Here is a 14,023-nt window from a genome sequence, read left to right as displayed (position 1 = left end):
CAAGTTCTACTTGGGGAAAGGGGGAACGAGCTTTACGTTTCAGAGTCATGGATTTCATCTGAACTAGGAGTGGCGTAAGTGGCCGAGTAGCGCCGGCCCAGCCTTACTATATTGGCCCAAATGGCCTGGAAGTTCCGCTAAGGCGGTCCATTCCTTAGGAGTTCAGTGTTCGGTTGACAAGTAAATCCGACAGGTTCTCCTCTACATATAGAAAATGGCGGGGTTGTACTACTACGACTGATCATCGTAAGTGGTCTTCCTGGCACGGCAAACTCCCGTAATGAGTTCATCATCCAATTGGATAATTTCTGCAACACTACCCAGAGCACTTCGATAGAAAGGCTACGGTTGGGCGATTGTTGAGTGTTGGCAGGGTCAAGTTTTCAAAATGATGTTTATATCAAATGAAGTATCTCGTAACTTCATTTTATTTTGATGATATTTTAAAAGATTTAATCTATTCAAATCTGGTCTTGTAGTCTCATCTATGTGATGAACTTTTGAACTAATTATAACTTGAACGGTGGTAGTTCAAGTAGTATTTGGAAAAGATATAAGTATATTGGAGTATCTGGTAACTTCATCTTTTAAACTTAAATCTAGTAAATGATTATCTTATGCATGACAAAGATTTTCAGAAAAACGTTGAGACAAGGTTAGATATATGAGATCACCTTGCAACGATATTTTTATACAGTTATACACTGGGACTTTGTGTATATTATGCATGGAAGAGGACTTCCAATATTTTGAAAAGTATATATATATATACTGAATATTTTGCGACTTCATCGCATTAAGATATCAAACTTGGTTCATTTCTTTTGACCAAGACTTTCATGAGTATTATGAGTAGGCTCATATATTGTTAATCATTATACATATTATTTTGGTGGGCTTGCTGCTCACCCTTGCTTTCTTCTTTCATCACACAACATCAGATAGACAAGATGAACAGGACCAAGCTCCCAATTCGTGAGCGGATAGGAAACATTCCGCAGTTTCCTATAGGCGTTGATGTCGCTGTAGCTGAGGTAGGAGCTACCAATAGGCTAGGCTTTCAACTTTTGATGTACCAGATTTATGTATATTTATGAATTGTAATAATGGCAAAGAAATGTAAATTTATTCAGAAAACCTTTTAAGGTGTATTGTCATATAATTGTGGAATAAAACGACTTGTGATTATTTTTGGATGTTCATCTCTGAGACTAAAACGTGTGGTGTGTGTGTTTATTGTGGGGTCACAGTACAGAGTAGTTGAGTAATTATTAAGATTGGGTGTTATTAAGGGAAATGGAATCTTGACAGCCCGGATCCCCGACCCCGGATTTGGGGGTGTTACAGAAGTGGTATCAGAGCTAAGCGTTATAAACCTCAGAGATGATGGGACGTTAAGATAATAAGTTCACAAAGATAATAAGAACTCTTGCCAAGTTCATAGTCGGGCTACCTAACGTAGTACTGACAGTTAAAACCCTTATGGGAACCCTTATAAATATCGTAATAGGAGCGTAGTTCGTTATCGTATATGGTAGCGGGACTCCGAACCCTGAGGTTGAGGAGCAACAGCGCGATGATGTTTTATTACTAATTGGAGATCGGATTGTGGATCCGATAGAGTGTCCTAATGCAGGACCGGATGATGTTGATATTGAGGATGTAGCGGTTGAGGATGTTGTCCTAGAATGGAGAGTTGTTGAGGAGGATCCCTTGGAGGATCCTGACAAGATTGGATAAAGGACCACTGATGAATTGATGACCATGGTTAGGTCGACTACCAGAGGTAGGATTGGCCGGTCACTACCGGAGGTTCGTTCAAGTTGTAAAGATAGTAGCCTCTTTAACGCGGCTTACTCGTAAGACTGAGAAGTTCGAATGGACAGAGAAATGCGAGAACAGCTTTCAAGAACTGAAGCAGAGGTTGGTAATGGCCCCTATGCTGGCGTTGCCGGATGGAAAAAGGAGATTTTGTGATTTGTAAGTGACGCTTCGCATAAGGAATTAGGGTGATTCTTATATAGCACATCAAGATAATCGCGTCTGTGTCAAGACAATTAAGGGAATTTAAAATTCGATATCCCCACCCATGAGCTTGGGCTCGTGGCAATAGTTTTGCCCTAAAGATTGGAGGCACTACTTGTATGGAGAGAAGTGCGAGATTTAGCTAAGCCATAAGTGCTCTAGTACATTTTCACGCAGAAAGAGCTCAACATGCGCCAAATGAGGTGGTTAGAGCTAATCAAGGATTACGATTATGAGATTCTTTATCATTCGGGGAAAGCCAATGTGGTGGCTGATGCCCTTGGTAAAAAGGATAGACTCTAGATGATAATGTCTTCGAGAGAGTTTATAAGAGTTTTTGAGAAAATGGAAATAGAAGTAAAGGTAACCGGAGCCGATACCAAAAAGCTGTTTGAGATTGCAATAGAGACCGAATTATTGGAAAAGAGTATATTATGCCAGAAAAAGGTGATGAATGAAGGCAGAGAGCCAACAAATAAATATGAGATTAATACCGAGAAAGATGATAAGGGAATAATGAGATATTCCTATAGAATTTGGGTTCTGAAAGTTCAAGAGCGTAAGGATGAGAACTTAGATGAGAGCCATAGTTTGAGGAATAAGATCTAGAGCAAACCCTGAACGTGATAGTCAGGGAGGTCGCCATCAAGATAGAAGGAACCCATGACATAATGGAGTGGAAAATGAGGATTTTAAATTAAAAGATGACCCCAATTATGGGGAGTAGGATGAAACATTTCATACTAAGGAAACAGAAAGTCGAGTAAGGAAAGGAGACCCGAGACGGTACTCCTATACGGTAATTCATGGACCTGTCTAGACAGAACTTAGACTATTATCCCCAACCACCACCTTGAGGAAACAATGCGATAGGAAATTCTTTCAGGACCTGTAAGTCTCTAAGCTCTCAGAGTTCCAAGGAACAGGTTGACCTAGTCGAGGCAAGAGCCTGGCTAAAGGAAATAGAGGAATCATTTGAGATTCTGAATGATTGACGAACCACAAAAGACTGTTTTGTCACTTACCCTCCTAAGAAATAGACCACCCGCTGGTGAAAGACCAAGGAAGGCACGGAGCAAGAGATTATAATAAACTGATTTAAGTCCAGTCAATTGTTTTCGGGAAAGTAATTCCCAAAGATAAGGAGATAGTGTAAAAGCTTTAGAGCCAGAACAAAGGCAGACAAGTATGATAAATTATGAATCTAAGTTGTAAAAGTTGTCAAGATTTGTTCTGAGGACACGAATCCAGAATGACGGGATGTTTGAAATCAATGCTTATATTGTGATTGGTTTATGAAATAATGATAAGAGAAAGGATAAATAATGAGACGCGGATAGACTGAGGAGACAAGGAAGTAAGAAATTTGGAAAATTTGGATAAGGAAGTGACCTTCAAGAATGTGAAGTGTAAGACCGGTGGCTTGTTACCCAAAAAGGGAGACGCCAGGTATGGGAGGTATCCCAACATTGAGGTGACTCTTGAGATAAACAACAAAAGTAAATAAGGAATTATTAAGAAGAAGTTCACGTTGAACATGACCAATATCTTCCAGAACATCCATGTTATCATTACCAAATCAGGAAAGAAAAGCGGATGACCATTGTTATCTTTTGGAGGCCATATGGATTGACCTCAATTTGAATAAGGATGCTATTATGAAGTTAGGTATAGACTATCGAGGTGGGAATGATGAATAAGATAATCTATCAAGGATATATGACTTGATTTATCCATGGAAGGATGCAGGTACCTTTTAAAGGTGGAATTAAGGATAGAACCTTGGTAACTTAAAATGAATCCTAGGGGACTGCATAAAGGTTGGCATGTCACCCTTAATAGGGACAGTATGAGTTTTGACAGTATGATTGGGAAAGGGTTAAGGTAACAACAACCTTTAAGAATCAGTGGAGAAATTTTTCAGAAGAATATAGACAATGGTTCTAGTATTAGTAAATGGTATTGTGATATGCCCTGTATCTAGGGAATACAGGAGGAACGATTGAAGGATAACCTTAGAGGTTTTACAAGGAGAAAGGTAATATTCAAAATTCTCAAGAATAGAAATGTTGATAAAGGAAATATGACGTAATTATAATGTTGCCAAGTGAGGCACGTGCTAAACCCCGAGAAAGTATGGATCGAACCAGTAATGGTCGAAATTGTTCAGGGCAATTAGGACTTAAGATAAAAGATGTTCTAATTATGATTGAGCGTCAGTCATGACAGTGATTAACCTCTAAAGACTGAGGCAATAACTTATGGAAAAATGGTGATTTTTTTTACTCATCAGATTTTAAGGAAAACATCTTCACATAAGCTGTGATTGAAATGAGGTAGAAAATTATTTGGAGGTGGTTAAAATGACATTGACTGTAAGGAAATTGTACTATCAGGAAAGGACAAAGAGGTGGCCGACACTTTAAAGGTAAGAGGATAATTATAGGCGCTCGTGCGAGAGGAATACAGTGATGATGGTTAAAGCTGTGAAGGTTGTATTATGGTTTGGAAGATTGACATTCCTTCTGATGACTGTGCAATACCCGACCGTAATAGTAGTTGGTAAAGGTTTAATTCGCGTAATCGCCATGAGCGGGCTATCTATCTTAGAAGATCCTATCTTGAGATAAGCCAGGACCATGTTTCAAAAAGGACTAAACAAACCTTTGAGTTAAGTCTTCTATTGAAGGCATATGATTACGAATGGTATTAACCTGCTATCGTTGCTTTGATGGAAACTCTTCTGCAATTTTATTTGCTTCATGTCATGTATGTATGTCAGGATCAGGAGTGTTCTTCATGAATCATGAATGGTGATTATGTTACCTCCTTAGAAGAATTCGATACGATATGTATGGACTCCGTATGGTTAGCTATTAAGACTTCAAGGAAAATGAATGACTATAGTAGGTCAGTGGTGGACCATAGTAAGGCAGCAATAATTCTGCGAGTATTGAGCTGAATACAACCGTGAGAGTTGTATTGGAATGGGTGTTGAGATTGAGTACCACTAATCGGGTCGTGGTAGTGTATAAGTTATCATTGATAGAATAATTAAGTAGAGTATCTACCTAGTGAATAATTATTCTTTCTTATCAATAGAGAGTCGTACTATTATACGAGGAAGGTTGCGGTGCAAGCATAGAATTATAGTAACGATGATGTATAGAATGAGATCCCAGATTCGATTTTCGATGTCGAGGGAGTTTCAAAGGTGATTGTGTATAAGCTCGAGGAAGAGTGTGGGTCCATAGAATGATGGACGGGATAGCGAAAATATTTAGGCATGGGAAATACGAGGCTATAATGCTTAATGTTGATTTATATACGTATATGATTTGTTCTCCTATGACAAACCTCTATAGTTCAGAGGTAGGTTCCAAGCCAGATATTTTGTGGCAATATATTTTTTTTTTCATATATACAATTCTCTTCAATTCGTTCTTTTCTCTTCTTTTCATTTCATGTAAGCTGAGAAGAACAACCCTTCCAGAAAGGGGAGGTATTGCCGAATGACTATCTATCTGTGTGATAGAAGCCTAGTAGGATACCAGCTATTGTTTAATTGCTTGTCAAGTACTAAAGGCTGGCCACCTTCTGTACTAACTATGCGATATAACAAGTGTTCATGATCATAGTGATCTCTCAACAAATTCCTTTACTTCTATTTGATTGATCAAATTTTGGAAAATAGAAACAACTAAAAAAGGAGTAATAAAGTGGTGGTAGTATGCGGAATGGGAACACATTCGTGATACTAAGGTTGACGTGGTTATTAAAAGGTTATAGAACGCTAACGAGCTAAAGTATAACCAGTATAATATTAGGAACGGAAGGTGATAGCGATTACGAACTGGAAAAGAATGGGTATTGAGAAGCAAAAGCTATAATGATTAGAAACTATGATGAGAGTCTGTGTAATAGACTTGAAAGAATTTGGAATGATCACTTAACGCGGATTAAGTTATCTTACGACAATAGATCATATGTCATTATCGAGATGTCGCCTTATGAGATCCTTGAGGGAAGACAATGTCGATCTCCCTTATGTTAGGATGAAGTTGTAGAGCGCAAGATGCTCAGACCAGTAGTGGTCCAAAGGACCAAGGATATAATAGATCTAATCAGAGGATGGCTGGTAGTAGCCCAAGATGGACATAAAAAGTATGTTGATTTGACACAAAAGGACAAGGAATGGGAAGTAGGGGACCTAGTGCTGTTATAGGTATTCCCTCAGAAAGGATTGATGAGATTCGGAAAGAAAGGAAAGCTAAGTCCACAAGGTGTCGGACCCTTGGATATGTTAAGAAGTATTGGGAGGTTAGCATATGAGCTAGCCTTACCCCCCCCCCCCCCCCGAATGTGTAGCAAGTCGTAACGTGTTTCACTTATCAATGTTAAGGAAGTGTAATTCAGATGCCAGATAAATAGGGGCATATGAGCGCATAGACATGCAACCAGACGTAACCTATATGGAGCAACCAGGAAGGGTTATAGAGTGAAAAGGAACAAGTGCTTAGGAGAAAGATTATCAAACTAGGCAGAGTTTGGTGGTAGAACCACAATGTGGGAAAATTACTTGAGAGTTAGAAAGTGCAATGCTAAGAGAGTATCCCTATTCATTTTCTATCTGATTCCGGGACGGAATCCTTTTAAGGAGGGGAGACTGTAATAACCCTAATTTTTGGGAAATTTTGAAACCCTTATGAATAGTGTTTTTGCTGAATGAAAAAAAAAAACTTTTCATGCCACACTATGTAGGGGTTCTGATATGGATATTCTGAGATTTTATTAGTACTTTATATGGGATATAAGTGTATGTAAAGATCGTCAGAATCCAAATCCGAACACTTTGATTTTTCCCGGAAATCCAATAGATACGGAAAGAATTGAGTATAAGGTAACAGGATAAAAAGGATTTAAATTAAAGGATTATAAGAGAGGATCATAAAAGGAATACAATATATTGAGAAAGGTTAAGGGAACCTAAGTAATAAGATCCCGGGTATGATCCCTCAAACGATAAACGAAAACGAAAGTTAAGCGAACCGTATAACAGATCAGCGGTCATTAGGCAAACAATTAGGAAGTTAATCAAAGGGATTAGAGAGGATGATGTCACCCAACCAATGAGAAGAGGACAAGGAGGGGAGGATGACATCATGAGGATGACACAAGCATGACATGGGAAGGAAGGAGATGTGGTGACTTTTTAACCACACAAACTCAAGGGCAACAAGGTAATTAACTAAAAACAAATCAAAATCTCATCCACCAAGCCAATCATTTCATTTTTCATCAAACAAAACACAAAAATCTCTTTCTTCCCAAGCTAGCTCTCGGCCCATTTCTTAAAAATTGAAGATCCAAGCTCCACCACTTACTATTTAGCAAGGTAATTATCTAAGCTTCCCCATGGATAGTTACATACTTCCTATAAGTTTAAGCTTCTAATTCCAAGCCAATCTTTTTCTATAAATCATGAAAGAAAATGGTGAATAGTGTTTTTCAAGAACTAAAATTTGTGTTCTTGAAGTTTTGTTTAGATTAAGCTTGGATAAGGACTTTAAGGGTGATTCCAAGCCATTCTCTTGATTCTCCACTCTCCAAGGAAGGTATAAACTACAAACCCTAGCTTTAGTTTTGAGTAATTAGGATTGAATGTGTTTGATATAGCATATGTGAAGCATGATGCTTGATTGGTTGAAGTTTGGTTGAGTTTGTAGAGATTAGTTGGTTTTGTTGCATTGTTGGAGTTGTAAATCTAGGTAATTAGTTAAAGAACCTAAGTAAAGCTTTTAGTTCATGTGGGGAATAAGTATAAATGGTTAATGTGGATTTGTTGGGGCTGTTATGATGTGGTTTGGAGGGATATTGGTTGTATGATTGATTTGGGGTTGATTTGTGGTTGGTTTTGAATGGTTTAAAATTGGGAAAACGCGTAAACATAGCCGTCGTAACGTCCGATTTTCTTTAGACTGTTTCTGTGCATAACATTAGGACCCGAGAACCCCCTGCTAGATTTTGACCATTGCCATGTTTAGATAGTTCATATTACGAGCTTTGTTTTGATATGTAGTTCGTTCGATTCCGATGCACGGTTTAGGAGAAACGACCGTTTCAAGTAACGGCGTTTCGCGAACGAAACTTTTCCCCTCGCCTTACTTTGAAACATAAGTTAAAGACCAAAAAGGGTTAATTAATGTATGAAACAATTATGGTAAGAGTGTTAGGCAGTTGGTAAGACACTCGCGAAGGAATCGCCTTAAAACTCGTAAAGGTTAAATTATTAAAAATGGTGGAGCCGAGGGTACTCGAGTGACTTAAGAGAATCAGTAAGCGCAAAACGAGCGTTAGAGTCTGAGTTGGTTAGAGTATAGATTTACAAGTGACTTTGGTTTAATTCCAAGTTACTTGTTGTTTATAGGTTACCAGACTCGTCCCGAGCCATTCGTAACCCCTAGTCGCTCAGGCAAGTTTTCTACCCGATATACTGTTGTTGTGATGTAAATATATATATATGCATTATCTTGTGATAGTGCATGATTGTTATTAGCAAATTTTGCGATATATTGGAGCATGCTGATATGGTATATATGCATGTCTGTTTCGTAATCTGGTTATCTATCTGTTGATTTAAATGCTTATAGTTGCATAATACCTATGCTAGAAATAAGCAAGTAGTTGCGTATACCCTTAGTATAGGGGATAAAAGGTGAACATATTTTCTAAAACCGGGAGTCGAGGATCCCGAGTAGATTTTGTATATATGGATATAAATATATATATATATATATACTTATATATATATATGGTCATAGTTTTCAAAACTATTAATCGAATAAGGTTTATTCGATAACTTTAACTTTATTTTATTATTGAATATTATTTCGAATATTAATTCGAGGACTTATGACTCCTTTTATTTTATTAAATGAATATTATTTTGAATATTCATTCGAGGACTTATGACTCCTTTTATTTTATTAAATGAATATTATTTTGAATATTCATTCGAGGACTTATGACTCCTTTTATTTTATTATCTGAATATTATTTGAATATTCATTCGAGGGCTTATGACTCAATTTATATTGTTTAATGAATATTTTTGAATATTCATTTGAGGATCTATGACTCCGATTATTTGCTGAGATTTGTTCTTTATTTTATTAAAGAATAAGGTGTAAATAATCAAACATATTTTTGATTATTCAAATAAAGATAGTACTTTCATATAAGTATATCTTTGGTTATTTAATACTCGTTTCAAGTATAAGTTTTAATACTTTTACTTCAATTATTTTTATAAAGATTATTCTTTATGGGAATATTATTTAAATAATAATATTCAGTCATTTTCTAATTATTCTGGGGACTGATTTACTTCATTAAATCAGCTTTACTCCAAACACTCTATAAAGTGTTTTCGAGTCTTCAAAATGATTTTTAAAAGATAGAGCGGATCCCAAAACTCATTTTTATATTTAAGATCTTCCTTTTAAGGGGATTTAAATACTCGCTCAAAACCTGAGGGATCCGGCTCTGTGGTGTGTTTTATATTCGCAACAAGGTTGCTGTTTTGTTAAATGAATTGATTACTTACCCAACACTCGGGAAGTAAAATTCTTGGAACAAGTTAATCCATTAACAGGCATCGCCTGGGAAATATCGGTGAGTTTTCCTTTCCAACTAGATACGACTTCTTGGTGGAGCCGTATCAACAAGTTCTACTTGGGGAAAGGGGGAACGAGCTTTACGTTTCAGAGTCATGGATTTCATCTGAACTAGGAGTGCCGTAAGTGGCCGAGTAGCGCCGGCCCAGCCTTACTATATTGGCCCAAATGGCCTGGAAGTTCCGCTAAGGCGGTCCATTCCTTAGGAGTTCAGTGTTCGGTTGACAAGTAAATCCGACAGGTTCTCCTCTACATGTAGAAAATGGTGGGGTTGTACTACTACGACTGATCATCGTAAGTGGTCTTCCTGGCGCGGCAAACTCCCGTAATGAGTTCATCATCCAATTGGATAATTTCTGCAACACTACCCAGAGCACTTCGATAGAAAGGCTACGGTTGGGCGATTGTTGAGTGTTGGCAGGGTCAAGTTTTCAAAATGATGTTTATATCAAATGAAGTATCTCGTAACTTCATTTTATTTTGATGATATTTTAAAAGATTTAATCTATTCAAATCTGGTCTTGTAGTCTCATCTATGTGATGAACTTTTGAACTAATTATAACTTGAACGGTGGTAGTTCAAGTAGTATTTGGAAAAGATATAAGTATATTGGAGTATCTGGTAACTTCATCTTTTAAACTTAAATCTAGTAATTGATTATCTTATGCACGACAAAGATTTTCAGAAAAACATTGAGACAAGGTTAGATATATGAGATCACCTTGCAACGATATTTTTATACAGTTATACACTGGGACTTTGTGTATATTATGCATGGAAGAGGACTTCCAATATTTTGAAAAGTATATATATATATATACTGAATATTTTGCGACTTCATCGCATTAAGATATCAAACTTGGTTCATTTCTTTTGACCAAGACTTTCATGAGTATTATGAGTAGGCTCATATATTGTTAATCATTATACATATTATTTTGGTGGGCTTGCTGCTCACCCTTGCTTTCTTCTTTCATCACACAACATCAGATAGACAAGATGAACAGGACCAAGCTCCCAATTTGTGAGCGGATAAGAAACATTTCGCAGTTTCCTATAGGGGTTGATGTCGCTGTAGCTGAGGTAGGAGCTACCAATAGGCTAGGCTTTCAACTTTTGATGTACCAGATTTATGTATATTTATGAATTGTAATAATGGCAAAGAAATGTAAATTTATTTAGAAAACCTTTTAAGGTGTATTGTCATATAATTGTGGAATAAAACGACTTGTGATTATTTTTGGATGTTCATCTTTGAGACTATAACGTGTGGTGTGTGTGTTTATTGTGGGGTCACAGTACAGAGTAGTTGAGTAATTATTAAGATTGGGTGTTATTAAGGGAAATGGAACTCGTGACAGCCCGGATCCCCGACCCCGGATTTGGGGGTGTTACAATCAGCTAATCTATAAGTCCTTCCATCATTGAGAAATAAGATCAATTTCTCTTTTAGATTCTCCTTATCATGAGCATCTATCACAACTTGAGCAGACAACACCTTGTCAAGGTACCCTTGTTTGATTTGTTCATATGGTTTGTCTGTCAATTTGAAAGGATCTCCTAGAGTAACCTCTACTCCTGTTTCAATCTTCTTTTCGTCAGAACCTAATCCATCTATCTCTAGGTTGCTTGGCTTTCAACCCAAATAGAGCAAGTTGATTAATCATGAGATTGGATTTTGGTTCAACTGGAGTAGCTTTCTTCCATAAGGGCTTCTTCTTATCAGCAATTATCAATTTATTCAAATCAACTTGAGCATTATCAGCAGTTAATGTCTTGATAGCTTGATCAGAATTTGTTATTTCTTCTGTACCTTCATGTCCTTTATTCTGAACAACAACTTGAGCAGTGTCAGAGGTTGTTTTAGAATCTTCATTTATCTTTCTTCTTTTTAGAATTTGAACAGTTTCATCTTCAACAAGATTATCATCAGATACTTGAACCATTTTACACACTGGTTTCATCAGATCTTGAGAAGTTTTCAAGTCCAGTGACTTGGTTGGTTCATCAATTTTTCCTTTTCCTTTGTCTTTGGGATTAGTCTCAGTCTGTGATCTAGTTCTGGACTTTGAAGTTTCAGAATTTGACTTTACCTTGATCACAATGCCTTTTTCCTTTGGCCTTGGAGGTTTCTTTGCATCAGAAGCTTTAGACTTAGGATTTGTCTTCTCAGCAGCAAATCTAGCTTCTTCCTCCTTGAGAGTTTCTAAATCCATTACCGGATTGTGTTTCAGAAATAATCTCCTTTCTATCTCCTCATCAAGTGTCTGGATTTCAGGATCTTTGTAATAAACAGTAGTCTGCTTCCCCTTTAACTTCAGAGTTTGCAAGAACTTCTGAGAGTCTTCAGATCCTGACTGAATCAGAATATCAGAACTTGATATCAGACTTTGCTTATCACCACTTGACTTCAATCTCTGAGCATTCACAATATCAGAACTTGACTTGTTCTGAATAGAAGATTTTCCTTGAACTTTTCTTTGACCCATGCTCTTTTCAGAGTTTCCCTGGTCATCACCTTTATCATCCTTTTTCTTCAGTTCTTGAGTAGGTGAGCATTTAGACTTAACTACCTTCTATCCCTCTTTGGCATCATCAGGAAGTAAGAGAGAAAGAAGAAGTTCAACTGAAGATTGGATTTCATCCAATTGAGCTTTCTGAGAAGCTTGATTAACCAGAACCTCATCAATTTGGGCCTGTTGTTTCTCTTGAGTTTTCTCAATGGCTGTAACTTTTTCAGAAATAAGTTCGATATACCTGTTTTTGTTAAGCTTGAGCACCTGATCGAGCTTATCAGCTTGTTCTCTGAGTGTATCAACCTTTTCATGAGTAGCAGTATGTAGACCTTGAAGATGTTTTGTAGACAGAGCTGTGATCTTGAGTTGTGTCTTGAAATCAGCATTTGTGAGCAACTCATCAGCTTTTGCAATATGCTCTGTCAGAATTTTAGAACATGGAATAAAATCTGATTCATTCCATTTCTTGGTCCACTCAACACCTCTGTGAGTATCCTCCCAAGGAATAGATGCTTCCTTTTCAACAAATTTCTTCACCAATTCTTCCTTGCCCAGAGTAGGTACTGGAGTCTCAGCAGAAACACTATCACCAGAACTTGGGGAAGACTCATTCTATTCTGATAGCTCAACAGTGTGTGAAGCAACTGGAGATTCAAGAATAACATCATCTAAATTCTGATCAACAGAATTTATCTCTAGAGCTGGTGTCTTTGATGTAGATGAAGCTTCCAGATAAAGAACTTCAGGTATATTCAAATTATGAATATCTATTTCAGAAATATCAGTTTGTTCATTAGCATCATCTGTAGCTTTAATAGGAGAGACATGAGGGGTAATAACTGTGTCATTAGCAGTGTCTTTGGCTTGAGCTGGAAGGGCTTCAATATTAATTGGTTCTTATGAGATCAGAGATTCCTGATCCCCTTCCTCAGCTTCTTCAGTATCTTCTGATATAGCCTTAGCCAAATACCCCATTTCCTTCATTTTCTTCAATCTCTTTGCCAATAAAGGAGTTGCTTTAGCAACATCATAATTTACAGATTTCCTTTTTAAAGTATCAGAACTTTGAGCTGCTGATTCTTTCTGAGAAGTAACATTCTCAGCTTCAACTATCACAGGTTCAGATGCATGAACTCGTGCTTCAATTATTTCCTCTTCACTCTCAGACTCATCTCTGAGAATCATCTTCCTTCTCTTTTGTGAAGGTTGAGGAACAGACTTTATCCTCTTAGAAGGTTTAAAAGATGAAGGTCTGGATGTGTGTGCTGATGGTTGAGAAGTCTGAGGTGTTTGTGTAGATGTGGTAGGTGCTGATGGTTGAGGTTCTGATGGTTGGACATCAGGATATAGTGCAGTGTATTTAACTGGATCATAGATTATTAAGGCTTGTTTGACAGATAAAGGAACTCGGAGGGGTCTTAACACAGCCTTCTTATTATCAGTAGATAATAAGTCATTAAAAGCTCTTTTAGCTAGTCTGAATGATGGAATTAATTCGGTAGCTGATTGAGGCTTATCATCACAAAAAAAACTATATATAAGCTGAAAGAATCTAGCAAAATAAACAGTATTTCTGTCTTCTGTCATCCTATCCCCAATAAAACCTAAGACATCACTTGCATAATCAAAATCAGTTTGATTAATGAGAGCATACCCGATTTGTTGACTGAATATGGGGATTGCATCGAAGTTAGAACATTTGTTTGCAAAAGCCTTGGTAATATAGTCAAAGAAGAAACTCCATTCTCTCCTTATGTAAGGTCTCTTCAATTGACCCAGCTTTGCCAATGTTTTTTCATACCCCA

The sequence above is a fragment of the Apium graveolens genome, chromosome 5 (genome assembly GCF_009905375.1).
Source record: "Apium graveolens cultivar Ventura chromosome 5, ASM990537v1, whole genome shotgun sequence".
NCBI lineage: Eukaryota > Viridiplantae > Streptophyta > Magnoliopsida > Apiales > Apiaceae > Apium > Apium graveolens.
This window is presented reverse-complemented; position numbering follows the sequence as displayed.